This window comes from Tauraco erythrolophus, chromosome 7 (assembly GCF_009769465.1).
Source record: "Tauraco erythrolophus isolate bTauEry1 chromosome 7, bTauEry1.pri, whole genome shotgun sequence".
Classification (NCBI taxonomy): domain Eukaryota; kingdom Metazoa; phylum Chordata; class Aves; order Musophagiformes; family Musophagidae; genus Tauraco; species Tauraco erythrolophus.
In genome coordinates this window covers 8,155,344-8,180,179 of record NC_141471.1, presented here as the reverse complement: position 1 = coordinate 8,180,179, position 24,836 = coordinate 8,155,344, and the positions used below count along the sequence as shown (strand labels likewise).

At 41.8% G+C, this 24,836-nt stretch overlaps 1 non-coding gene across 1 annotated transcript; it reads left to right on the top strand.

Annotated features, from left to right (window-relative positions):
* Nucleotides 1-1,622: 1,622 nt before the first annotated feature.
* On the top strand, nucleotides 1,623-1,730 carry TRNAL-CAA (transfer RNA leucine (anticodon CAA)). The gene is made up of 2 exons: nucleotides 1,623-1,660; nucleotides 1,685-1,730. It is a non-coding gene; the product is annotated as a tRNA-Leu (tRNA).
* Nucleotides 1,731-24,836: the final 23,106 nt, after the last annotated feature.

Here is a 24,836-nt window from a genome sequence, read left to right as displayed (position 1 = left end):
CATCAGACTTCCTTGTCCTTCTGAATTACCCACCAAGTGCATCCAGGTCCTTGAGCAAAAGTAATCCCACTAATGGGTTTGCCTTTGTCTGTGGCAGGAATAACCCAGACTGTCTTCCACATAATTTTTATGTGCACTATAGGAACTTTATCCACTTGTACAGTATGTAAAAGTTTTGATTTGGCAGAGCCAGCTCAGTTGGCAGATCCTCTACTTTTGACTAACCAGGCTTTTGCCAACTGTGTATCCCAATGTTTGAAGGTGCCAGCACCCATTGCTCTCAGTGTAGTTTCTAACAGTCGTATTGTTCGATTTTCCCTCAGACTGATACATGATAGGGGATGTGATACACCCACTCAATGCCATGCTCTTTGGCCCAGATGTCTATGAGGTTGTTTTGGAAGTAAGTCCCGTTGTCTGACTCGATTCTTTCTGAGGCACCATGTTGCTGTAACACTTGCATTTGAAGGCCCAGGATAGCGTTCTGGTCGGTGGCATGGGGCACAGGATATGTTTCCAGCCATCTGGTGGTTGCTTCTACCATTGTAAGCACATGACGCTTGCCTTGGCGAGTTTGTGGGAGTGTGATATAATCAATCATCTGCCACACCTCCCCGTATTTATATTTCAGCTGTTGTCCTCCATACTAGAGAGGCTCTAACTGCTCTACTTCTGAGCAGTTCTACTTCTTCCCTTCTGCTCTGTCAAGGGAACTGGAAACTGCAGTAGCAGTTTTCCTGGAAGAACCCCCTTTTGTGATTGTTTTTCCTTGCAATTCACATACCTGTGCCTCTAGGATGGAGTTAGATTTTCCATCCCACCTCTTCATGTCTTCTCCATGGTCACACAGATAAAACCACAGGCTGTCCTGTGGTGTGTACCCACTATATCCTCTCTCTTGAGCAGAGGAACACTTATTGCTAACAGCTGGGTTACTGGTCCTTACACATAGGCATAGGATATATCCTCTTTGAATTGCTGGAACTCCTGGGGCAGTTTCTTGGACAGTTTTTCCACAGCTGAGATGCAGCCTGTATGGAGGAAGAGAGACTTTCTTCATATTGCCAGAGCTGGTCAGCCAGTTCCTCCACCATTGGTCCCTCTCCATCTTTCCAGGTCATTACTGCCAATGAGCTGGCATATGATGATGGTGGGCTCTGTATAAACTCCTGCCATATGGGTTGTGTGCACTTGACTTCATTTGGATCTTTGGGTCACTGCTTGTTGTTCAGGTCATCATAAACCGCCTCCAGCACGGCTAATTCCCTCAGGTACTGAATACTTCCCTCCATAGTGGTCTACTTGCCTGGTTGACATACAACATCTTCCTTGAAGGGATACCTTTCCTTCATGCCTGACAGGAGTATCTTCCAGAGGCTGAGAACTTGCGCCCCTTTTCCAATCACTTTGTCAATGCCCCCTTCCCTAGAAAGGGATTCCAGCATCTTGGCTTCCCTAACTTCTAATTCCAGGCTACTGGCCCCATTATCCCTGCATTGGAGCAGCCAGGTGACAGTGTGCTTACCTGGACAATGGCTGACATCTTTACACATATCTCACAGCTCACTCAGGGATAGAGGTTAGGTGGATACTGTCTCATTCGTGAGCTTACCATCTCTACTGTCAGGATGGCCGAGTGGTCTAAGGCGCCAGACTCAAGGCTCTGTCTTCCTGCAGTTGGGAATTCTGGTCTCCGTGCGGAGGCATGGGTTCAAATCCCACTCCTGACAGGTACCTTTTTCCCTGGAAGTGTTCAAGGACAGGTTGGATGAGGCTTTGAGCAACCTGGTGTAGTGGAAGGGTGTCCCTGCCCACGGCAGGGGGGTTGGAACTACATGATTTTTGAGGTCCCTTCCAAACCAAACCATACCATTCTATGATTCCTCCTCCTGTTCTCGTGGTGACCCTGCTTCGGAATGCTTCTTCCCTTAGTAGGGAAGGATATCTCTCTAGCTAATGCTCTAGCACTACCTTCTTCATATGGGTGAGAGGGATTTTTACAGTGATGTCATAATCCTGCTGACCGCAAGATGGTGCAACTTTTTGGCCATGCACGAGTTGCATTGCCATTTGACACGTTCAAAGAGCATTACTGACCCTTGCACTGGTCACCACTTAGATGTTTTGAAACTTCAGGACACTTTTGACAGCTGTCAAACAATATACAAAATGCATACAAATGAAAAAAAATAGAAAAACACTTCACTAGATACTTCTTTAGAGAAAAATCTTCAGAGCAAATTGAAGGGACATTTTTTTTGCTTAAAAAGGAAGATTTTTGAAAGAGAAAAATAAAACAGAACAAATCAATTTTTTTCAGAAAAAAAAGTAGTTTTCTTTAAACATTCAAGATACATAACATGCCTGAAAAAAAAAAGAAAAGTAGTTGAAAAGATTGTTGCAGAGTTGCTCACAAGAGCAGTAATTCAAGTCCATTTCCCTGGACTTCTCAGTTGCTCTTCATCTGACATGTTGCAAAGCCGCTGTCTTTTAGAGAAGCAGCAGGAAACCCAGCATGGGGTCTGCAGTCCCTCTGTGGATGCTGAACATCAGAGAAGGATAAGGATACTTGGATCCACAGAACTAGAATTTTTATGAGGAGTAATAATATTTTGAAATCAGGACATTAATATTTTTTGCTGGAAAGTTTTAACATCTTCCCCCACCCCCTTAAGAAAGATTTTTTTATTTCTTTGAGGAGGCAAGGAAATCCACACTGCCCTTATTGAGTTGAAAATATAGCATTTTTCAATGGTCAGTTTTGATGGAAAATTCCCAAGCAGCCTTCGTTTTCATTTTTGTTCTGTGTGAACTACTTTTTAGCATGAAGGATGTGCAACACAGACACACAGTATCCCCGAGGCAACTAAAGCATTTGCTTAGATGGAAAATGAATAGCAAAAAGATGTTTTAAGCGATGATTCTTGAAACCAGATGAGTTATTCTGAATGCTTCAGTTATTGGACAACCAGCTTGAATGACCTTCCTCATTTTCACAAAGTGCTGAGCTGCGAGCTTTCACTCCCTAAAATCAGGTGCTTTTAAGAAGACTTGCATTAGGCTCCTGAAGAAATCGAATAGCAGCTTCTGAATTTTGAATTTCATTTTTAACTGTTTATTTGGAGAACTTGCAGTGGAAATCTAAGTAGAGGATGAGCACCATATGACCCACCAGCTTGCAGCAGGTCCTTCCAGTATACCGCAGACCCCAGCAGACAGTCAGTCTTTCCCACCTCTCTCTGGGCAGTTCCTTCTGTTTTGAAAGGTCTTTACCCTCCCTTTACTCTCCTGTTCTTGACTTGGAAGAGAAAGTTCAAAAATGAAGTGATTCAAAAAGCTTTTCTACCACAAACTCTAAGCCCGTACAATTTGCTGTAAAATACTCTCTTTTGACTACATCAATACAATATTGCCACGTGTAGATTTGCCCCTTTGTCAGAATCAATGACCAAACCCCTCTGTTAGCTACATGCAAGGCTGCCTGTTGTATTCCAAAACACACTGTTCAAAGCTCCGAATTTTACAAGCGAAAAAAAAAAAGCAATTAGAAGTTCAAGTATTTTAAATTCCAGTATTTGAAAAACAGTCAGGTGTACAGAAAAAGAAATAATCTGGTGAAGCTGACATTAGCCAGCAAGAAATACATAGAAGCATTTAATCTGTATTCCCCTTTCATAGTAGCTTTTCTCAGTGATGGAGGGTTGATCAGGTCAGTTTGGTACAGCTGTGACTGATGTGAGGTGAGCTGGGGTGGAATATCCATTATGCCTCGTTTCAACACTGGGAAACAACCCAACTCAGTAGCTTGAGCCTTGGGCTGGGACCTCAGGTTAGGGTCCTGTTCCCATCCTGGCCACCACAAGCTCCGAAGAAGTCAAAAATACAAACATATTTCTAGAGAACACTGTAGTGGGCACATAAAGCTATATGGCACTGAAATTATTGAATTGTCACATAATGTTTGGAGTGATTGCCCAGGAATCCACCCTATCTTCCATCTACTGTTTCTTAAGCATTTTACTTTCACTTTCAGTATAAGTGTCTCTGGCTTGGACATTATTTACCTTATAATTATCGCAAGAGATTATGTTGAATCCACACACACGCAATTTGTAAAACAGCAACAAGAAAAGTTGTTGCTTGCTGCTGAGACTTTAGAAAAAAAAAAACACAACAAAAACCCAAATGCAGGAAGAACCCCAAGACAGAGATGCATGTAGGCAACCATAACTGAAATACTACAGACCTCCCTAATACCAATGTTCTGCTTTGCAAAACAAGTCCACCTGCTGAAAGATAGCAATGACAGACGCAACCTGATGGACAGAAAAATCTAGAGTAAATGAAGTGCATCATTTTTGTACAGAAAGATAAAACTTTGTCAAGTCTTCCCTTCCCCCTTCAGCAGCAATGCACCAGAGGGCAGGATTTAGCCTTGAATACACCATTTGGGGCAAGTTTTGCTTATCTCCTGTACAGGGAGAAAGCAGAAGAGCAGGACAGGTGGCTCTGCAGTGCCAGAAGACGGGATCAGGGAGCCTCTAACACAGCCAGGACTGTAGCTTCTGCTTTGTATTGTGATGATGAGTTTGAGCTTTGAGGTAGACGCTGAAAAGCAGCTGGAGATGAGCCACATTTCACACCAGCCAAAATCTTTTTGTGCTATATGGTTTATTTCTCACAAGACTTTCTGCAGCCCCAAAGTTTCAGGGCTGACCTCAGAAGAGGCACAGCTTGTGGTAGTGAGATTTAACTCTCCATTCACTGAACAAAATAGCCTTGTGTATCTTATGATCTGTGTTTTCCTACTGAAGCATGGTTTTAGCTGCAAATTAATTATGGTCTGAACTTAGGTTAAGTGTGGTTCTGAGCACATTCGCCTCCATCTCATCTTCAGAGACTGTCCTTCATACTCATCCAGCCTGACTATCTACCTGGACCCCTCCCTTCTGCTCTTCAGCAGCAATCCTCATCTTACATCAGTGCTTCTCACCTGTGGGCAGAAAGTTACAACAGGACATCCAACTCAGCCAACTTCAGGGAAGGGCCTGGTGGTTGGGTCAGATCTATGGCAACTTGAGGTTGCAATCAGCCCTTAGATTGTGCCTTAGGTCAACCCTTCCATCAACACAATGAGGTGGCATCTTCAGGCACCCCCAATTAACTCAAAGTTAATAGTTTCTGTAAAACCTGATGCCCAGGGCTGTTGGATACCTACTAAAATTGTTACAGCTGTAAGGACCATTATAGCACAAAACCTGAAAATGCACATTATAATATTATTTATTTAACAGGGCATTTCAGTCTCTACGTCCGTTATGGTTTAGCTGGGGTTTATTGTTTGTTTGTTTCGGTTTTATTTTTGGTTTGTTTTTCTGTTTGTTAGTTTTTGAATCAGAACGTATTATCTCTCCAGGTGTAGTTACCTGTGGCATTGCTGCATGAGAACAACTTTTAGCTGTCTGAGAAGACAAGTAGGATATCCCACACACGTACATTCAGCACAATTCATAGACATCAGGAGAAATCCTTTGAGATGACAGATTGTCCCTGCATTAAGGGCAGCAAATGAAGCAATCATTGTCATAGCAGTTACCAGAAGAATTAATCACGTGTTGCTGTACAAGTGTAAGTGCCTTTTCTTATTATTTGTTTTCCCTCTTGCATGCAGTTTCTGATGTCTTTATCTAACCATATACAGAAATAAGTTTTTTCATATGAACTCCTAAATAAAAGTGCAAATCATATAGGAGCTTAGAGAAAACTTGACAAGAAGGCTCTTGTCAACATAAATGGATCAATATTTAACAGCCAGTTACTTTGAAACATAGACTCTGTCCGGGCTCTCCCTCCACCTCCATATAAGAGATCGATGAGGAATAATTTGCACTATCATGCTTTATAGGAACTCAAAAGAATCCATCAATAAGATGAAAAAGCTTGCAATGCAAGCAGACACTACCTAATTCTAGTTAATATTAAAAGGATGCTGTCCAGTCTTTTAAACCAAAAACACAATGTAGCTTGTGTACTTAAAGTTGTAAAACCTCATAAGGAATGTGGTCTCTGTTAATTACAGTCTGTTTGGGAAGGGGATGGGGAAATTAAGTTGATCCTTTTAGTGATGAATTATTCAAAATGAAAAAAATAAAAACAACTACAGCATTAGAGTCAAGCCCTACACATTAACCTCGCACTACACATGGGTGGTTCTATGGCAACGCACACATACTTTTAATCTGACAAATAAATTAATCCACTGGGGTGCTGTTGCTGACAGGTTACATTTAGAATTAATCAGTGCAGGACTGATTGGGAGGTATGTTATTATAATAATTGTTACAAATATAAAACTCTAATTTTCTTCATTAAAAGTTAGAAACAACAGCAAGCATTAGCAATCATTGCAAATGCATGCTTATTTGTTGCAAAAGAACTACATTCCAGTTGTTTTAAAGTCACTGTGCCTGATCTTGTATTCTTTTCAGGAAAAGCTTCTGGTAAGTCTTCCTAGGGATAAGACTATGGGACGGTAAAAGAAAGTAAAGGAGAGATCAGGATTTCTACATATGTTGTGTCCAGTGCAGGTGTGATCCAAAGAATATCCAGATGCTGAGAATGCTCAGCTCAATTAGTAGCATGCACAGCTAACCTAAGTTTTATAGTCAAAGATTCTTAGGAGTTACTCAGCTTATATGGTTCTTTAGTGTTATAATCAGCAACACAACTGCTTTTAGTATTTGTTCTGAAATGTTGACTGCAATAAATGAAAACACTTACCCATTTGACAGAGGGCCACACCAAGTTCTTGAAAACAGAGATCTTAAACCAAACATTAGAAATCACCAAAAAAAGCTGCTATGAAAAACAAACATATGCTGAAACAAAGAGACCTGAAGCTCACAGAAAAAAACCCACCATGTGAATCTACATCCAGATTGCTTACCCCCTTGCCTTCTTTTTCGCCCCACAGCTCTTCTGGTCCTTCAATACAGTGTTACATTTATCCTCTTCCAGACTAATTACAAATCTTTGTATTTCTCTCATCACACAGTACAACCAAGACAGAAAGGTTTACCAGTGGAAAAAGAACATGGAAGAAATCAGGGGAAAAAGCCACACTAACGTCAAGGAAATGAAGACCAGGTTGCTAGGAAGGGAGCTTTCTGGTCTCCAAAATAGGACAAGGCTCAGCTGAAGTATTTGTTCCAGCTGGCATATTCATAACAGCTGTCCTTGATTTTGGTTCTCTAGTGTGAGTTGGCTTCATGCTGCAGCCCTTTCCTCTCTATCCCTCCTCTCCCAGGTTAACTATTTACATGAATCTTATAATAACTCTGAGACTCTTAATTCTCCATCCAATCTGGTTGAAAACGGACAGTTCTTGCAAAAGGTTTTAGGGAGGAACAGACCAATGTATATATACAGAGACATGCACCCAGACATGCAAGCTTTCTTTAGCAAACTGAGTTGAAGGATCAACCATGCGTCTGCCAGTATCTATCTCATTGCTTCTCAAGTTGCTGATTCCTGATGAAAGATAATGATGTAGATTTATTGTGAGTCTTGTAGTAGGTGATCTTAATTGCACCCTGTTAAGTTGTTACTGAGCTACTTGTTCTCTGCATGACAAAGTCCAACCCATTTTGACCTCTGGAGGATGACCAAAGCCTTTATTCTTACTAGTCTTTCCTTTGGACTTGTGGAGTGGGTAGGAAATTTAAACTGCAGTTCATCTTTGGCTTTCATATAAAAGTTTCATATAAAAAATATTTTTAATTCAGATTTTAGAGCTAAGCAGTTTTTAGCTGTCATCTGTGACTGCAGCTGTGAATTTTCAGCAAAAAGCTGAAATTCAATAGATTTTTCTTGCTGGACTGGCACCCTTTTTAAAAAAAACTATAAGTAAAAATACAGTTTGTATATATAAAAGCACTGACCTTACACTCTCTTTCAGTTTGTTTGATAAGAAGGTAATACCATTTCAGCAGAGTGTTGAATTGTCTTGCTCTTTTTATAAGGTCTGGGAAGTGGCAGACTAGAATTTTCTCCACTCTAATTCTGTTTTCTTCATGGTTTTGGTTTGGTTTTCCCTTCGGATTGATTTTCTCTGGCAGATAGATTTGCCTGGAATCTGATTCTGCCCAACTGAGACAATGGTCCAATTATCACCACATCTAACTATGCTTAACCTCAAAAATGCTTTTTTTCCATTAGAGAGGGACACACCCAGGACTAGATCCAAAGAAAGCCTCAACACTCACTGCTGCCCTCTCACCTCACCCTGGAGGTAGTGAAAGGCTGGACATTTTTGATTTAAATATTGAAACTCCCAATGTTCCTCAAGTTCTCTATGGGGGGAGAGTTATGAGAACTGCCTGGAGAACATGGAGAAGGTTGTGTTTGTCCATCTTCTTCTCACACCCTGGGCTGATGAGCATCTTGCTGAGGCTGGCCTGCTGAAAACAAGCATCACTTGCTGCACTCCTTCAAAATCTGGCTTGAGTTGGGTGTGTGGTCTCCATCTTTCAGAAATAACCAGCTTCTTAAAGCACTCCACCAGCATCTGGGGCACCTGGGATCAGCTTTCTCTTATCATAGGTGATTATAGGTGCATCTCCTACCTTCAGACTAAAGGTGAACCTGGGGTGTGTACGGGTTTCCTTTTTTGGGAAAGAAGGGCTGGGAAGCAAGAAAGTCCCTCTCATTTGCTCTTGTTGCAGCTTCTCCATTGCATTTTGAATTAAGATCCTCCAAAACCAAAAGCATGGCTCAAGTGTCTGTTGGTTTAGGCACATGCTTGCAGTAGTTGAAGGGAAGTAGGAGGCCTCTAGCTTGCTCCCTACTCTCTGTAGACGGTGGGTACTAGAGGCTTTAATATGCTTGAAGGTGGTGTTGGTGCCTCCTGGCTACTGGATTATCCAACATGGGGTATGTGTGATACATAAGCTTTGCCACTACTGCAGTCTGTCCTTTGTAAGGCAGTATTGATTGCCGCTGTATTTCTCAAGGAAAGAATAGAGCTCAGGGCTTAATCCTGAATGGAGGAAAGTGATGCATTAAGTGCTTGAAATGCGGAGAGAGCAGGATTTAAGAAACACATCTGTCTGCTGCATCTCTTGTTGCCTGGTGCAGACACCTTCCTTCTTGGGTTGTAAACTCCCTTCTGAGGTGCTTGCTTTCCCCAGGCATTGCATGGGACAGCGAGATGACACCAAGCCAATTAGAAGTCCAAGGGCTGAGTATTCAAATCCTTCATGAGCCCAGTGGGCTGGAGAGACTAAAAGGCTGCTCCCACCTCTCAAGACCTCCTTGGCAAAGGAGGAAATTGGACCTAGGTTAGCATTCTCCTCACCGGACAATTTGCTATGTGAAAAGGAATCAGAGTAGGAGGCAAGAGGCATTTTCACAAGACAGTGATTTCAGTGAAAGATACGTCGATATAGGGCCACATATCTTTGGCACTATATCATCAATAAATAGTAGAAATATACAGAACCTTCTCAGGGTAGACCTGACTCCAGTAATACGTGATCTTAATCCTTCCTTAGGACTCACACAAACATGTGCATGATGACTGTTACAACTATGCTTTGTCATGAAAGTTATGACTTCTTTCTGTCACCGTGCAGCTCTGCTTGCTTTAAATGACATTCATGCCTGTTATATGCTAGAACTCTAATTACATATTAGAGGTTATAGTTTGTATGCTAAAAAGTAACAGGAAAGAAAGTGGGAACTGTGTTACATTGCAAATCTCTTTCCTGCTTCATATGTTACGAGTTAGCATATAATGTATTTTATTCCTAATTAAACTATGGCAGAGCCTTTTTGCAGTGCTTCATTATCCATTCTCCACAAAGACGCATGGCCCCGTGGGTCTGTGATAAGATGCCACCAAATAAAGTTATTATGCCAAGAAGTAATCTAGGGAGAAGCTGTTATCTGGTTTTCTACAAAAGCAGTTTCTAGTCTCATTAGCTTGCATTATACAGTAGAAATTGAACTTATCTAACAGAAATTGAATTTAGGAGGGTACAGTGAAACATGCACACTACCCATTTTGCAGCCTAACTGTAGGATGTTAAACTTCCTGTATAGAGAGCAGAGCTGCTAGTCCCAGATCTTGAGGTGCACAGTCAGCATCTCAGTTGAAGATGATGGAAGCCATGCAGTTATGATAAAAAGGGTTATACAAAAGCTGTACTGAAGTCTATTTCTCACTCAAATTTGGTAACAAAAGCCAGCAGGCCTGAAAAGAGACCCGCTATCGCCACGAGTAATTGCAAGTGCCTTTACAAAATGTTTATTTACAAGAACAACTATAGCTCTTGCATGTGTAGATCTTATCATATACAAATGGCAGTTTACATGATTTGGCTGCACAGTGGTGTTCCTTCATGTGCGTAAATATGTATTAGGGCCGGGCTTCAGATTAGAGAAATCTGATCCTGCGGGGTCTTACTGAGCTCTGCAAAATTGAAAACTTTTTTTACCCAGATGTTGCTTTGAAGAATTTTGACATAAATTTTGCCTGTGGGTTTACATGGGAATGAAACAAGAGGAAAATTTGTCCTCTTGGAATGTTCTCACTGGGGGCATTGCTACTGTTTCAGTCATATTACAAGGAATTTTTGTGATAATTTATTCTGTGAATTTAGAAAGCACAGTGAAATTCCAGCAGAGGATTTTGAAATGCCCACCCAACATCAGCAAGTATTCAGATTTGAAGGCAGTTTTATAAAGTAAAGTACTGGAGACAGATTCGTTTGAATTAGGACAGAAAAATATTCAATCAGAGGTGTTTAACCATGAGTATTCACTTTCAGGTTATTCAGATAGGGAGAAAAAAGAGAAAGGGAAGGGAACATGGATGGAGAAGGGGACAGGAAGGGGAAAGAACATTTGGAGCCCTTTTACCAGTTTGGAATTGAGATATGTTTGTGAAATAAATTGGATTGCATTCTTAAAGATGAAGCACACCCAGCAGTCTTGAGAAAAAAAAAAACAAACTCCCTCATTTCTCTTTCATGGGACTTTGCTGGTTAACAGCACCATTGATTTTACTGTGATTATTTTGTTCAGTCTTGTATTTTGATCTGTGGTTTAAAACTATGTTCCACGGGAGGGTCCTACTGGTGTCCTCTATTATCAACAGTTATATCCACTCACAGTCCGTGCTCAATGGAGTGCCTCAGTGTTTGTTCTGATAAATAACAGGCCACTGACTGTAACATCTCTGTGTGTTGAAATTCATACCTTCACCACAATGACATTTAGAAAGGTGTAGCTTTGGGCTCATAAGAAAGGAAGTAAGAAAATGAATGCAGCTTTTGCAAATAGCAATGCTGGACAAACCTCTCTGGCTTCTTTCAGAAATAAACCATTCCGATATAATTCATGACCAGTCATCATATAACGAGGAACCGTGAGGTACACTTAGTTTCAACAAGTGTTTATACCCCTATCTGTCTGCTATCTGCTGTCATCAAGCTGGTGCTTAAAGGTCTTGGCAACAGTCAGGTCCTCCTTTGGAGCCATACGTGAGTCCATCCTAAAGATTGTTGGAGGAAGAGTCAGCTCAAGACATCTGTCATCAGCCCACCATGCTGGGAGGCAGGAGATAGTACAGAGAAGGGAGAGGATTGCCGAAGACTTTCTAAAATGTGAAAGACACTACGCTCTAGGATTGAGTGATATGCATCTAGGCATTGTGGTCACATAATTCAGTATGGTCATAACACTGCATGGAGCTATGAGAAAGTGTGATGCCATACAGGATTAAAATCTGATACCTTTAAAAGTCTGCGGTTGCTTGGTGTTTATTTTGATTTGTAGATAAACCCCATACTCTTCTTACATGAGCTCCCATTACATCAGTAAGCACAAGGTCTTCTGGAGAAACCTGCTTGGCTGTGGTGGTGTGGACAGACTGTTCTAGCTCTGAGGTTGCTAAGGGACCACAACTCTCCCTGAAGCACTGTAGAAATAGAAAAGGAAAAGTAGAGGGAACAACATACACTCGCTCACAGATGGACATTTGGAGAAGAGAAAGAGGCATGTCTGTGACCTCAGACTTCCCCAAGAAACTTGAAGGAGCCCCAGGAGAAAGTTGTTCTCTAGAAGAGTTGGCAGAGCAAAGAAGACAGAATGAAGAAATTCAGTGGCTCAAATTACTCTGGCATTGGTCACAGCTATGGATGCTGCTGGTTAAATATCATCATAAGCATGTGTGAAAGGACAGCCCACTGGCCATGCACAGGCTGTGCAGGAGAGCAGTAGGTAGTATTACAGGGAAAGAAGGGGTGAGGACTGAAATTCATCTGAAATTTCTGTTTCCTGTCTTTTGGCCAAGGATGGCCAAGGAGCACTGCAATTTAACACTCCGACCCCCAGCACTACACCTCAGCCTCTCCTCTGACATTGTGTAGATTTTCAGTGCACATTGTCTTAGTCTTCAAAATCACCTTCATAAGGGGACACAGGTAGGAAATGGCCACCGAGGTAACAGCTCGTGTAGTTGCAAGGCTACGTAATCAAAGGTAACACCACAGCAGTAAGTCAAAATACTTCATCACAGTGAACCTGTCTCTCCCTAGGAAGTCCCTTGGATGATACTAACCTTGAAGTTGACATTAGATTTACAGCTCAATTCCCTTGGGTAATGATGCTGATTACATCCATACTAAAAGAGCAAAGTAAGTTCAGTTCCTTCCCCTCCGTAGCGAGACTTCACTCGCGGCTGTCACAAGGAAAACCTACGACAGGTCCCTGAATTGCTTTAGACATGTCAGCTGCAGAGCTCTTTCTAAAGGATAGAAATCTCTCCACTGCTCCAGAGGAGCTGACAGCTGAGGAAAGATGATCAACTAAATTCTTTGTTGTAGCCACTCCACGTACCAAAACAAGTAGAGTGACTAAACAGATTGATAGTGCTTAGATACTCAACTGCTTTTCTCCCCAAAATAAGATTTGCAAAGCTCAATTGCTTAATGAAATGAAACAACCATCCTTCTATTGACTGCAATATTACTGAAATGTAAGCAGAGGGATCCCGAGTTTTTGGTTTAAGGCACACCTGCCTTTTACGTGTGGCTTGAGTCAAAAATCCTGGGGCTCAAACTGACTGAATTTTCTGGGATGCGTATTTAGTATGGGACTCATCTGCCTAGCAGTAGGTAGCTGCAGTGGAGTTGTCTACCTCTGAGTTATACTGAGGGCTTGCTTTCTAGTCAATGCAGATCTCATCTGTCACTCATTGGACTCTAAGACATTGTAATCTTTCTGTAGAATAGACATCAAAAATGCATCAGATGAATCATTTCTGAGAACGTGTATTCCCCTCAATTTATCTAAAACTGTGCTTGCGGATAAGGTTGCCTGAGAACCAAGAAAACCAGTCACATAATAAATCCATTTGAATGATTAGCAAAAGCCACAAGAACCTTGTCCATGCTGTTAGGCAAAGTCCCTGCCCTGCTCTAAGCTCTTCCACTAATGGCTACATTAAAAACTTGCACACTTAAATCAGAAGGTCAGTGGTCACCAGGCGAGTCACAACGAAGGAAAAGGGCAGGGAGGAGAGCTTTTCAGGTAGCTTTTGTTGGCTATCGCGTAAGTATTTATTCCCAAGGCCTTTTGATAACCAGGGGTAGGGAGGTTGCTGATAATTTTCAGTGACATACTAGCATTTGGATTAAAACTGCAAAGCTCTTGCTTGGTGTTTCAGCAGATGTTTGACCATCAGCAAGGCTGGGAACAAGTGCTGCTGGTAAATACACTTGACAGGGAGCATTTGTAATCAACACAGCTCAGCACAGCGTTTAAAGGAGCATACCTGAACGAGATTGCCTGGAGCAATCCTGTTCAAGTGCATTTACACTGCGTATAAATCTGATGCAAGTTCTTGCCTCCTTGCAATGATCCTAAAGAGGCAGTGAGTTTCAGGAGCTACTCAAGACAGTTTGTGAATGATAACCAGATTAGGAATCAGACTGAGGGCTATGATACAGGCTTAGCATGTGCCTTGGGGCTATAAATGTACCAGCATGTCTACTATAAATGTATTATTTAACATATATAATCAAAACAGGTCAGGCAGTAATCCCAGGTCCCTAGTCCCTGTGGCACAGACTGAGTTGTGTGCACCCTGCTTGGGGCTAACTCCTGTTAGAGAAGACCGACAACATCCACACTACATAGGACTTCTGGGCTTATTGGAAGACGGTTTTCAGGGAAGGGACCAAACAAGGGAGCCTTGTCCATGCAGCCTCCAGGGCACTGTCTTTGGAGAGTACAGCCCTAGAACCATACCAAATTTTGTGCTGGAGAGGGAGAGTTAAGGAGGTCCATGGTAAAGCCAAGGAGCCATCTAATGAACAAGTGGAGTGGAAAATCAGAGGTCCATTTCTTGCACCCATTCTTTGGACCTTATATTTAGCTATATCTGTGAACTCCCAGAGGTCATAGTTAGACTTTCATTTCAGCATACCAATATATACCTAATCTGGGAGGTTTCTACATTGAGTAACTTCAGCGAGTCACACAGGAATAGTCACTATTTTAAGTATATGTTTAAGTATCTTGTCCTGTTGAGTCTTTATGCCTCATTCTGAGAAAAAACAAACGTGGTGTGTGAGATAACACAGCATATCAGTGCCAATCCATAGTACTTCTCACATGCTTTGGCTCTCTGTATTTTAGGAGAGCCAGACAGCTTTCTTTGGGAACAGCAATGCAGCCAACTATTACCATATGCTGTGTGGGTTCCCTCTTTCCGCTCCTCAAAGGAACTGACAGCCTGGCCTGGACAGAAAAACAAAATGGTGTACTTTACACACACAAAAAAAAGAAGTTTTGAAGGTTTTGTTCAGGATCAGAATAAAAAATGAGATCTTACATAGGAAAATTCAACCGAGAAACCTCAGCACAGCTCAAAACCTGGGACATTGGGGACCCATCTTCCCACTTGAGTCAAAGTCTCATATTTTGTGAGGCTGAACATTTTAAACTACAGTAGCTGACTTGTGCACTGTCCTCTTTCCTTTAAAAGAAGCAGTCAGCTCCCACTTACAGGTTCTCAGATCACCACAGGCTTGGTCCTACTACCCATGTGCAAACATTCGCACAGTGACGTCAGTGGGAGTTTCATGTGTGGAGAGCTGAAAAGCTGTATCTGTTAAATATCTATATTGCTAATGTGAGGATTACTGTTCCAGATTTCAGACAATGTCTTTGTTCCTTTTAACGACATGTTCTGCTCTCCCAGAGGAGACCATTTGGTTAGCTACTCAGCTGACATCAAAGGTGTTCTTCTACTGAAGTCTACAACACCAACACTTTAGTGAATTCCTGCCCTCCTGAAAAATGCATGTGTAAGATAATGCCCTGCTGAGTGCAGTTGACTCTCGGCTTCCTGGCCTGTGGGTTATCCATGCCAGAGCTTCAGAGCTGGGTCAGCTCTAATTGTGCTGTTTGAGGAAGCACATGGAGATACAGCTATATTATTTACAGGACCAGAAATAAGGCCATTCATTTTGGGGCTGTGCCAACTTGAATTAGAAACCTAGTTGGAATACAAGTCGCTCTTTCTAGACCTGGCACAAGTACCCCTCCTACATATCGATTGAACCAAGGTCTAGGCCCCCACCCTATGGTTCCACATTTGATTGGCTCAGATTGAGCTGGGATCACTAGTTCAACCATGATGGATCAAGACAAATGCATCTTCCTAGTTCCTGCTAGGAATCACAACCAAGATAACAAACCCTCTCCTAGAAACACCTTCAAGATAACTGTGCAAGACACAGGGGCTATGATTGGTCTCAGGGCAGCAAGGCTGTCATCTGGAGACTGGTTGGAGTGCACTGACTCCTATGACCATGGAGAATGAGGGACAGGAGAGAAGGATGCTTTTTGCCAGGCAGTGCCGTGCAGTCAGGATGTGAGACTAAGAAGGGGAAAGTACTCCTGAATCCCTTGGTACAGGCATAACTGGAGCATCTTTACAGCAGTGAGCCTGAGTCCCAAACTGCTGGTTTTGGATCAGAAAAGTCCTTCTCAATCCAGACAGGGTCTGCCTTGTTAGCTTAGTTTCAAGGCCAGATTTGAATTGGTCCCATGCATTTACACTGTGCCTTGGCTTGTAAGTGATTCTTCCAGGAATACAAATCATGAAGTGAAACCCCAGTGACTACACAGCAACCTGCTTGGGCCTGGGGTCAGCAAGGAACAGAACTATTAAGCTTGAATGACCACTGGGTACTGATGCTACCTGGGATTTGCTGTTATCCAGAGTGTTCCAATGTACCAACAGCCTGGATGGTGGAGTGGTGACTGTGGTGCCATAGTGTCATGGTTTAACCCCAGCTGGCAACTAAGTCCCACACTGCCGCTCACTGACTGCCTCATGGTGGGATGGGAGAGAAAATTAGAAAAGTAAAAGTGAGAAAACTCGTGGGTTAAGATAAAGACAATTTAATAGGTAAAGCAAAAGCCACAAGGGCAAGAAAAGCAAAACAAGAAATTCTTTCACTACTTCCCATCAGCAGGCAGGTGTCCAGCCATCTCTAGGAAAGCAGGGCTCCATCACACATAACGGTTACTTGGGAAGATAATTGCCATCACTTTAAATGTCCCCCCTTCCTTCTTCTTCCTGCAGCTTTATATACTGAGCATGACATCATATGGTGTGGAATATCCCTTTGGTCAGTTGTGGTCAGCTGTCCCAGCTGTGTCCCTTCCCAACCTCTTCTGCCCCCCCAGCCTACGTTGGTGGGGTGGGGTGAGAGGCAGAAAAGGCCTTGACTCTGTGTGAGCACTGCCCAGCAGTAACGAAAACATCTCGGTGTTATCAACAGTTTTCAGCACAACCCCAAAACAGCCCCATGCCAGCTACTGTGGAGAAAATTAACTCTATCCCAGTCAAAATCAACGTATACAGTCATGCTCTCGTTAATGAGGTGTAATAGTTATAACCACACAAATCTCCACTGTTAATAATAAATATAGGATGAATAATAGATATTTTTTCAACCTCACACTTTGCAATTCATGTAATAAATACTACTATAGTAGGCTACATGTAAATCTGATGGAGCATTAGAAATTTGCTTTTTCTGATAAACATACCACCCATTTTACTCTTTCCACCTTCTAGATTAAGCTATTTAGAAAAATGAATACATTCAAAAGTCTCTAAAAGTAAATTTGCAGTGAACATTTTGCCTACTGCATTTTTCTAAATACGTTTTGCTAGAGCCGCTTTAGTACAGTGAGGTGCATCACAGAGTGAGGTTCATTGCAAATACAATGTATTAATTAATTTTCTACTAAAAATGTCTTCAGAAACAGATCTTCACCCGCATACCAGCAGCATTGAAGTAAATTGGCCTTGTTCAGTTTATGTCAAAATGTATGTATCCACTTAATGTATGCAAGACATGTTGAAGAGAACAATTCAAGTAGAATGACTTCTGTTTTGAAGAAAAGGCAAGGTCTAGGGAAAACAGACATCTAATTTTCTTATGAAGTTACAGCTGAGCTGTCTGAGGTTTCTCATGCAATTTTGCTATCATGAAGCCACATTAGAATCTGTTTTTCCGGGCAGTTTTCCTACAGCTCCAATGAAGTTGATTTATGACCCATCCACTTCTACATGTTACAGCAGCAATATTAGCCAAGCTTCTTTGGTACGTATCCACTCTCAGACTTTCTTACTTAGAAGAAATTTGTTTACTCTATACTTTTACCTGCAGTATGGTCTGTATTCACACTTTATTCCCTTTATCATATTTATCTTAGAGAACGAAGTTAAAGGAATATTTCTTAGGCAGTTTCCCTCACTTAGATCTTAAAGTAATATTGCCCGCTTCCCCTACAGGAAAAAAATAGAATTCTTCTCTTCAGGAGTGAAGGTCCAGAGTCCTTGCTTTTCCCTCTTCCCAAATTAAAGGCACTTACCCAAAGCACTCTAAGCTGTAAAACTAATAGGCCAACGATCCTGCTGTGCTTAGTAGAGCAGCGAGATCTAATGACTCCTGCACCAACTGTAGAAATGACTGGACTCTCAGCACATCTAAATGCCCAAATTAGGTAAGATTAATTCAGAACAGGGCATAGATGGGGAACAACACTTCTCACTCACACCTGCACCATCTGGTATGTTGATTTGTGTCCTGCCTCCTCCTTGCAGGCACATAGTCCCTGTCTAACTGCGGGCACCCTGCCGGTCCCCCGCCCATGTGCTCTGCCAGGGCAGTGGGGCAGCGCTTCTCCAATCAGGTAACATCCTTCACAGGAGGGTAACAGAAGAAAGGGGAAAGGATGCCATCCCTTTTCCTCCCTTCTCTGATGACGCTGATGATGATGAAAGGAAGAGAGGAATGGCTTCCCCTTTTTTCCTCCTATGGGAAATGGATTCCTGATCTCCAGAATTAGGAACACTTGGAGGAGATGTCATTTGTACGTGGCTCTTCCCGTCACTGGGACTGATCATGGACTGAGTTGCAGTTCCAGTGTGGCCAACTCAAAATATAGTTTAAGAAGGGAAGTCGAGTGACATGATGTAAACAGAAATTGCAGGCCACAGAAGTAAAATGTCCATAATCTAACTTTTTAACCAGGCGGAAAAGAGCTGTGGGGACTTTCTAAGCATGAAATATTTTATCTGAAGCTGAAGAAAAGAGTCCATTTGTTTCACAGTGTGAGCGAAGCTTGCCACTGAAGGAATAATATTTTGGGTTTTTTTTCCTGCATTGTCTGTTTGCTACCCTCACTTTTAAGAGCTTTCTGCTCTGTGTGGTACCTGAAACATCCTGCAAGGCTTTCAGATGCATTACTTGTGAAGCCGGTGAAAAAAAAACATAGAGAGTGACAGACAAAAGTGGCAAAAAAAATTGCCAGTGGTTTGCACAGAGAGAGGAGAGAACAAGCAATACAAGGAAATCTGCAGGTAGGCATACCTTGATGATTTTTTTCTGATCCAGTTGATGCCTGATAATTGACAGAGCTTCACTCTCAAGAGTAAGCAGGGAAAAGTGGAGGGAGAGAGCGCAAGATAAAATCAGACGGAGAAGGTTCAATTGTTATTCATTTCAATAATTTTCATCTCCTAGCATTAAGCTTTTGTATCTTTGTTTTTCTAGTGGTGATAGATGCAGAGGTAAGAGCATGGAAACCTAAGCTTTATCATCACATATCTTCCTAACAAAAGACAGGCGAAATAGCAACTTCCTTAATAAGACAGGATGATAATGGATAATGCTGGGATAAGTGGTTTCCAAGGACACTGCCTTCAGCAGGAGGAAGGGTTTGCAGTGCTGGCTTGGCAAAGACAGTGCTAGGAAGAGCAGCAGCATTGTATGTATTTGCTGGTCTTTGTGAATGCGTGCTCTCACTGATGCTCGGGAAGCTGATCCTAGTGTGGTTCATGCCTCTGTCTCCCAGTGCTGGAAAACAGGCAGTTACACTCCTAGGGGCCTGAAGACAGTGGGGTGGGGCGTAGTCTATGGAGATTTGTAGCCCTATGCTGCTCATGTCAAGAGAAGTGAGGTGTTTGCACCAGTTAATTATTTTGAATGGAGGGAAGGGTTAAATATGAGCCTGCACATCCTCTTGTTTCAAACTCTGGTTGTGCTTGAGAAAAAAGGCTGAATGCAACCTATCTTAGGACATGGGAAAGCCCTCATTCAACTATAAGCATATATTTAATTTTTCAGTAAATGCATCATAAGCGGTTGTTTAGACAGTGTTGAATTTCGCTCTTGATGCTAGATTGTGATTTTTTTTTTTCTATTACAACCCAGTGGCCTAAAAATGTAAAAAAAGGCAATGGTGCTCTTAATCTCTTCTGAAGTTATTTGATTTCTAGGAGATATGCCTTTTTCTTTTAGAGAATCAGAAGATGCTTTTGAAGAATGGACCATATTCAAAGTGTTAAATAGTAAAATCCTGCATTGTCAAGATGCATCTTATTTCAGTGTAGCATCTTGTTAAAGTAAATGGAGATGAAGTGAAGACGAAGTGTTGGTAAAGTTGTGTTGACAGTGTCACTGACTTTTAGTGCAGAAGACAACCCTAATGCTAGAGAATTTATGTTCTTCAGAAAAAGAAAGAAATCATATTGGAAATAAGCTCAAGTAATCTCAGTTCAAACTGGGACAGATTTCTTCTCTGATACCCTTTTCTTTTGAGAGCTTAAGCTGAAACCTCTGTTCAGAGTCATGTCAGTACCTGGTCAAACATGACTGTACTGAGATGTATTGTCACTCCAAGGTAGTGCTCTGTTTCCTAAAAATCCAATAGGCTGCTGAGTATTACATGGAGTGACAATGACCATCTGTCTAACTGCAAATAAGTAATAAGGCCTGGTCATACAGTTGGGGTAACTCATGCATCCCTACAGCCCTACTGAAGCCAGGTACAAGACCAGCTTCATGAACTCAGAGAACATTAAATACTAAATGAATCATTAGACCCCTTACTTTGATCTCTTTGATGTCCCTCATCATTCCACTTAACAAACAAATACTGTTGTTTAGCATAGAAATTCATGTTTGATTATAACATTTATCCCAGAAAGCTGTGCTGGCTTTAAGGACAAACACATGGAAAATCCTTCATTTCTTTTGGGATTTTTTTCCAGCAGTTACATCATCACGGTAATACAAAACATGTCCTTCTTTCAAATTTAGCTTTGTTTTCACTTGCAGGTACTGGTTCTTATTATTCCTTTCTGGTTAAAGAGCCCTTTCAGAAGCAGGACTTTTTCTGCACATCAGTAGTCCCACAACAACAATCTGAGACGATTCTAATCTCTTCCATTAGCTGGATGGGTGAACCTAAGTGTCCTGGTTTAAGACATCTTTCTCTAACACTAAAATGATTTTTGTAGCTTTCATTTGCAAATCTTTTCAAATTAATGCAGTGTGAAATATGGATTAAAAGCTATCAGGAACAAACTCAGTAGATGGGGGATAAACTTTCCAATTTGGTGTCTGTCATCATCTTGTTTCTTCTTTTTCGTCTTCAGAAAATTTTGCTTTGATGGACAAAAATAAATTTGTCTAAAACATTCAGATATTTTCTGATGCGTAACACATCAACTGTGCTACAGCACAGGCACATAGACTCTAATGTGTGTTGAATGTTTGTTGAGCATCGCTGAAGCCCTTCTTTCTCCATTGAGATTAGGGCCACCTCAGCCCTTTGCAATTCAGCAGACGCATAGATGTCTGCAGTCTGTATGTTCATGCTGTGGTAGCTTGTGGGTTAATATAGAATCATAGAATGGTTAGGGTTGGAAGGGACCTTAAAGATCATCTAGTTCCAACCCCCCTGCCATGGGCAGAGAAATCCTCCACTACACCAGGTTGCCCAAAGCCTCATCTAACTCGGCCTTGAACACTTCCAGGGACGGGGCATCCACAACTTCTCTGGGCAACCTGTTCCACTGCCTCACCACCCTCAATGTAAAAAATTTCTTCCTTATATCTAATTGAAATCTCCCCTCTTCCAGTTTAAATCCATTGCACCTTGTCCTATCACTACATGCCCTTGTAAAAAGTCCCTCTCCAGCTTTCCTGTAGGCCCACTTTGGGTACTGGAAAGCCGCTCTAAGATCAACCCGGAGCCTTCTCTTCTCCGGGCTGAACAGCCCCAACTCTCTCAGCCTGTCTTCATAGCAGAGGTGCTCCAGCCCTCGAATCATCTTCGTGGCCCTCCTCTGGACTCGCTCCAGTAGCTCCATGTCCTTCTTGTGTTGGGGACTCCAGAGCTGAACACAGTATTCTAGGTGGGGTCTCACGAGCGCAGAGTAGAGGGGCAGAATCACTTCCCTCAACCTGCTGGCCACACTGCTTTTGATACAGCCCAGGATACGATTTGCTTTTTGGGCTGCCAGTGCACATTGCCAGCTCATGTTGAGCTTCTCATCCACCAGCACTCCCAAGTCCTTTTCCTCAGGGCTGCTCTCAATCCATTCTCCGTCCAGTCTGTACTTGTGCTCGGGATTGCCCCAACCCACGTGCAGGACCTTGCACTTGGCCTTGTTGAACTTCATGAGGTTCACAGAGGCCCATCTCTCCAGTCTGTCAAGGTCCCTCTGGATGGCATCCCTTCCCTCCAGCGTGTCCACAACACCACACAACTTGATGTCATCTGCAAACTTGCTGAGGGTGTACTCGATCCCACTGTCCATGTCTCCAACAAAGATGTTAAATAGCACTGGTCCCAGTACTGACCCCTGAGGAACACAACTCGTCACAGGCCTCCACGTGGACATTGAACTGTTGACCACAATATGGCTCATCCCTTTGCAGTTTAGATTAAAGAAGTCATTCTTGCTACTGGAAAGAAGTTGAACTCACTGTTTTCAATCCTAGATTTGGTCCCTCAGCTTCTTCAGCGGTGGAAGAGTTTTATTGAGTTGACCAAAAAGGCAAAGAACGAAACAACACTGCAAGTATACGGCAAAGTGCTTTATTCAGGAGAAGTTCAGCAACAGCATCAGAGGAGAAACACGTTGCTCCTGCATAGGTGCTTAAAGATTATCTAGAATTTAGGCTCCCTGTATAGACTCTATGTGAACCGCTAAATTAAAGCCTTTTGTCTTTGATATGTAAGAAGTAAGACTACCTGACCCAATAGCCTGTAGCAACTTTAAGAAGCAAGTAGTAAGTCTTGAAAGACTGAATTTCAACTCAAGAGACTGTTACATTAAAAATCCTTCTGACTTCAAAGAAGGTTTAAGATAAGTACTTCATAACTGATTTTATAATCTTACTAATTCCTGCTGCTCCATTGTTGCACAGGTTTTATACTCAGAGTCCTCAGCACAGCGTGACTCTGCACAAGTGGAGACCTTTAGATGAAGCCTTATTGTAAAGATTTTATACTAGATAATAAAAGTTCATTCCATAGGGTCTGCTATGCAGCCTGTGTATATACAGTAAGATCATAGACTAAAGTTTTCCTGTCAGTCATCAGTTTATCTGAGCTATTACCTACGGAGCTTCCACATCTTCCAAAGAGTTACTAAACAAAGGCTACATTTTTCAGATGATCATTTACTTGTTACGAAGCACTTAAGTGTTTATCTTAGAGGGGCACAACTATTTTAGGAGACAGTCAGTAATTTTGTGGTTCAGCAATGTTTAGATGTATACCCCCTTCATTTCATTTGCAGTGGAAAGGAGAATGACTAAATGGACCAGTGAACTGGTGAAAGTTCTGAGAACACAGAACAGTATTTTGTGCCTATTTCTCCCAAAACATCACTCCCAGAGATCTCAAGCTTAGACTTTTTCTGAAGAAAAAAAGAAAAGAAGAGAATAAACTAACTCAGTTGTGAAATGCTATTGAGGCAGCTGGAGTTCAGCTGCTAAAGCAGGCTCTGTTAAACCATGTCACTTGTTTTGTTATCTTTTAAAGACAAGAAACATAATCCACAGCTTTAGAGTTAGGATTTGAAACAAGATCTGCAGATAAGAAAAGCTACAGATGTAAAACCAGCAAAATTGTTTCATACACACCTTCGCCTCCCTGGTTCCCATTCAAGTTAAGAAGTCTGAACTCACTCCAGCTTTCTGATCAGTATGATTTGGCTAATCATCTGAATGACATTATTGGAAATCACAATGCATTAGAACTTCAGAATCCATCTCTGCCTTGGTCAAGTCCTAAAAACAGAGCAACTGTTCCACAGAAGACAAGTAGACCATCAACCTGCTCGTCTCTATTTCTGCTTTCTGCTCCCTCATTTTAAAGTTCTCTGGCATTCAAGCCACAGGATTTTCTTCCAGGTGTTTCAGAAGGGCCAGCTGGATCTGTCTGAAGGACAAATTACCTGTTTCCTGAGCCATCATTTGGCTTTACCTGTTCATCTCTTACCTTCTTTCTCTCCTTAATCAAGTCGCAGACCCCACGTGTGTGCGGATTTTTCACCAATGTTACTTTTCATAGAGTAACACCTATTTTTCAGTCCTCGCACAGTGACCCATGAGAGGTAGGGACCCTTGTTGCTACTTTGCTTGAGCAGAACCTCTACACACTGCAATGGATCACTTTCTACCCAGGAGGGCTAGGATGGAGCAGAGATTTAGCATTTTTTAGGGTTTTTTTTTTTTTGAGCATAGGCTGCAAAAGTACAGGTGAACCAATCAACAGTTTCATATCGATGAAGAATTTCTCTCAGCGATCTTTGAATTCAGTTGACAGATTAGTACGTTCTGTTTAACCGTATATATAACCTGTCTAGATTATACAATCCTTGTAAAGTCACTGTGCTTAGAGAATTAGCTAATCAATCCCCTGTCTGAGCGACTGAGCACTCAACCCCCCAGTCTGCCTACAGCATTTTACCCATTTAACTTTTAGTTTCATCTGAAAAGATAAAATGCTGACATGCAGCTTAGAGAATGCTTTAATTGTTTAAATATAACATACTCAAATACAGATGAAATGCATACTATCTATAAAAATATTAAAAAAAAACCAAAAAAACAAAAGGAATGCCAGCATGGTTAGAGAACAAGATACTGAAAACTATTAGAAAAAAATATATTTTTAGGTAGCTGAGGTTGTGCCCAAAAGAAAAAAGATAAAATCATATGTTCTATCAGACTAAACACAAGCAGAATGCAAACCAAAACCCATACTGAATTATAACTTAATGTTCTTTTTGTTTAAATCTTTGAATAACCTTTCCAGACATATCGTTTGCAAGAAGCTTGGAGTGCCAAAAGGTGATCAAGGCATAACAAGAGCTCTTAGGAAAAATAAGGCAAAAAAAGACTACTGACTTAGTGAGGTATAACAAAAGGCATAGACTAGATGAT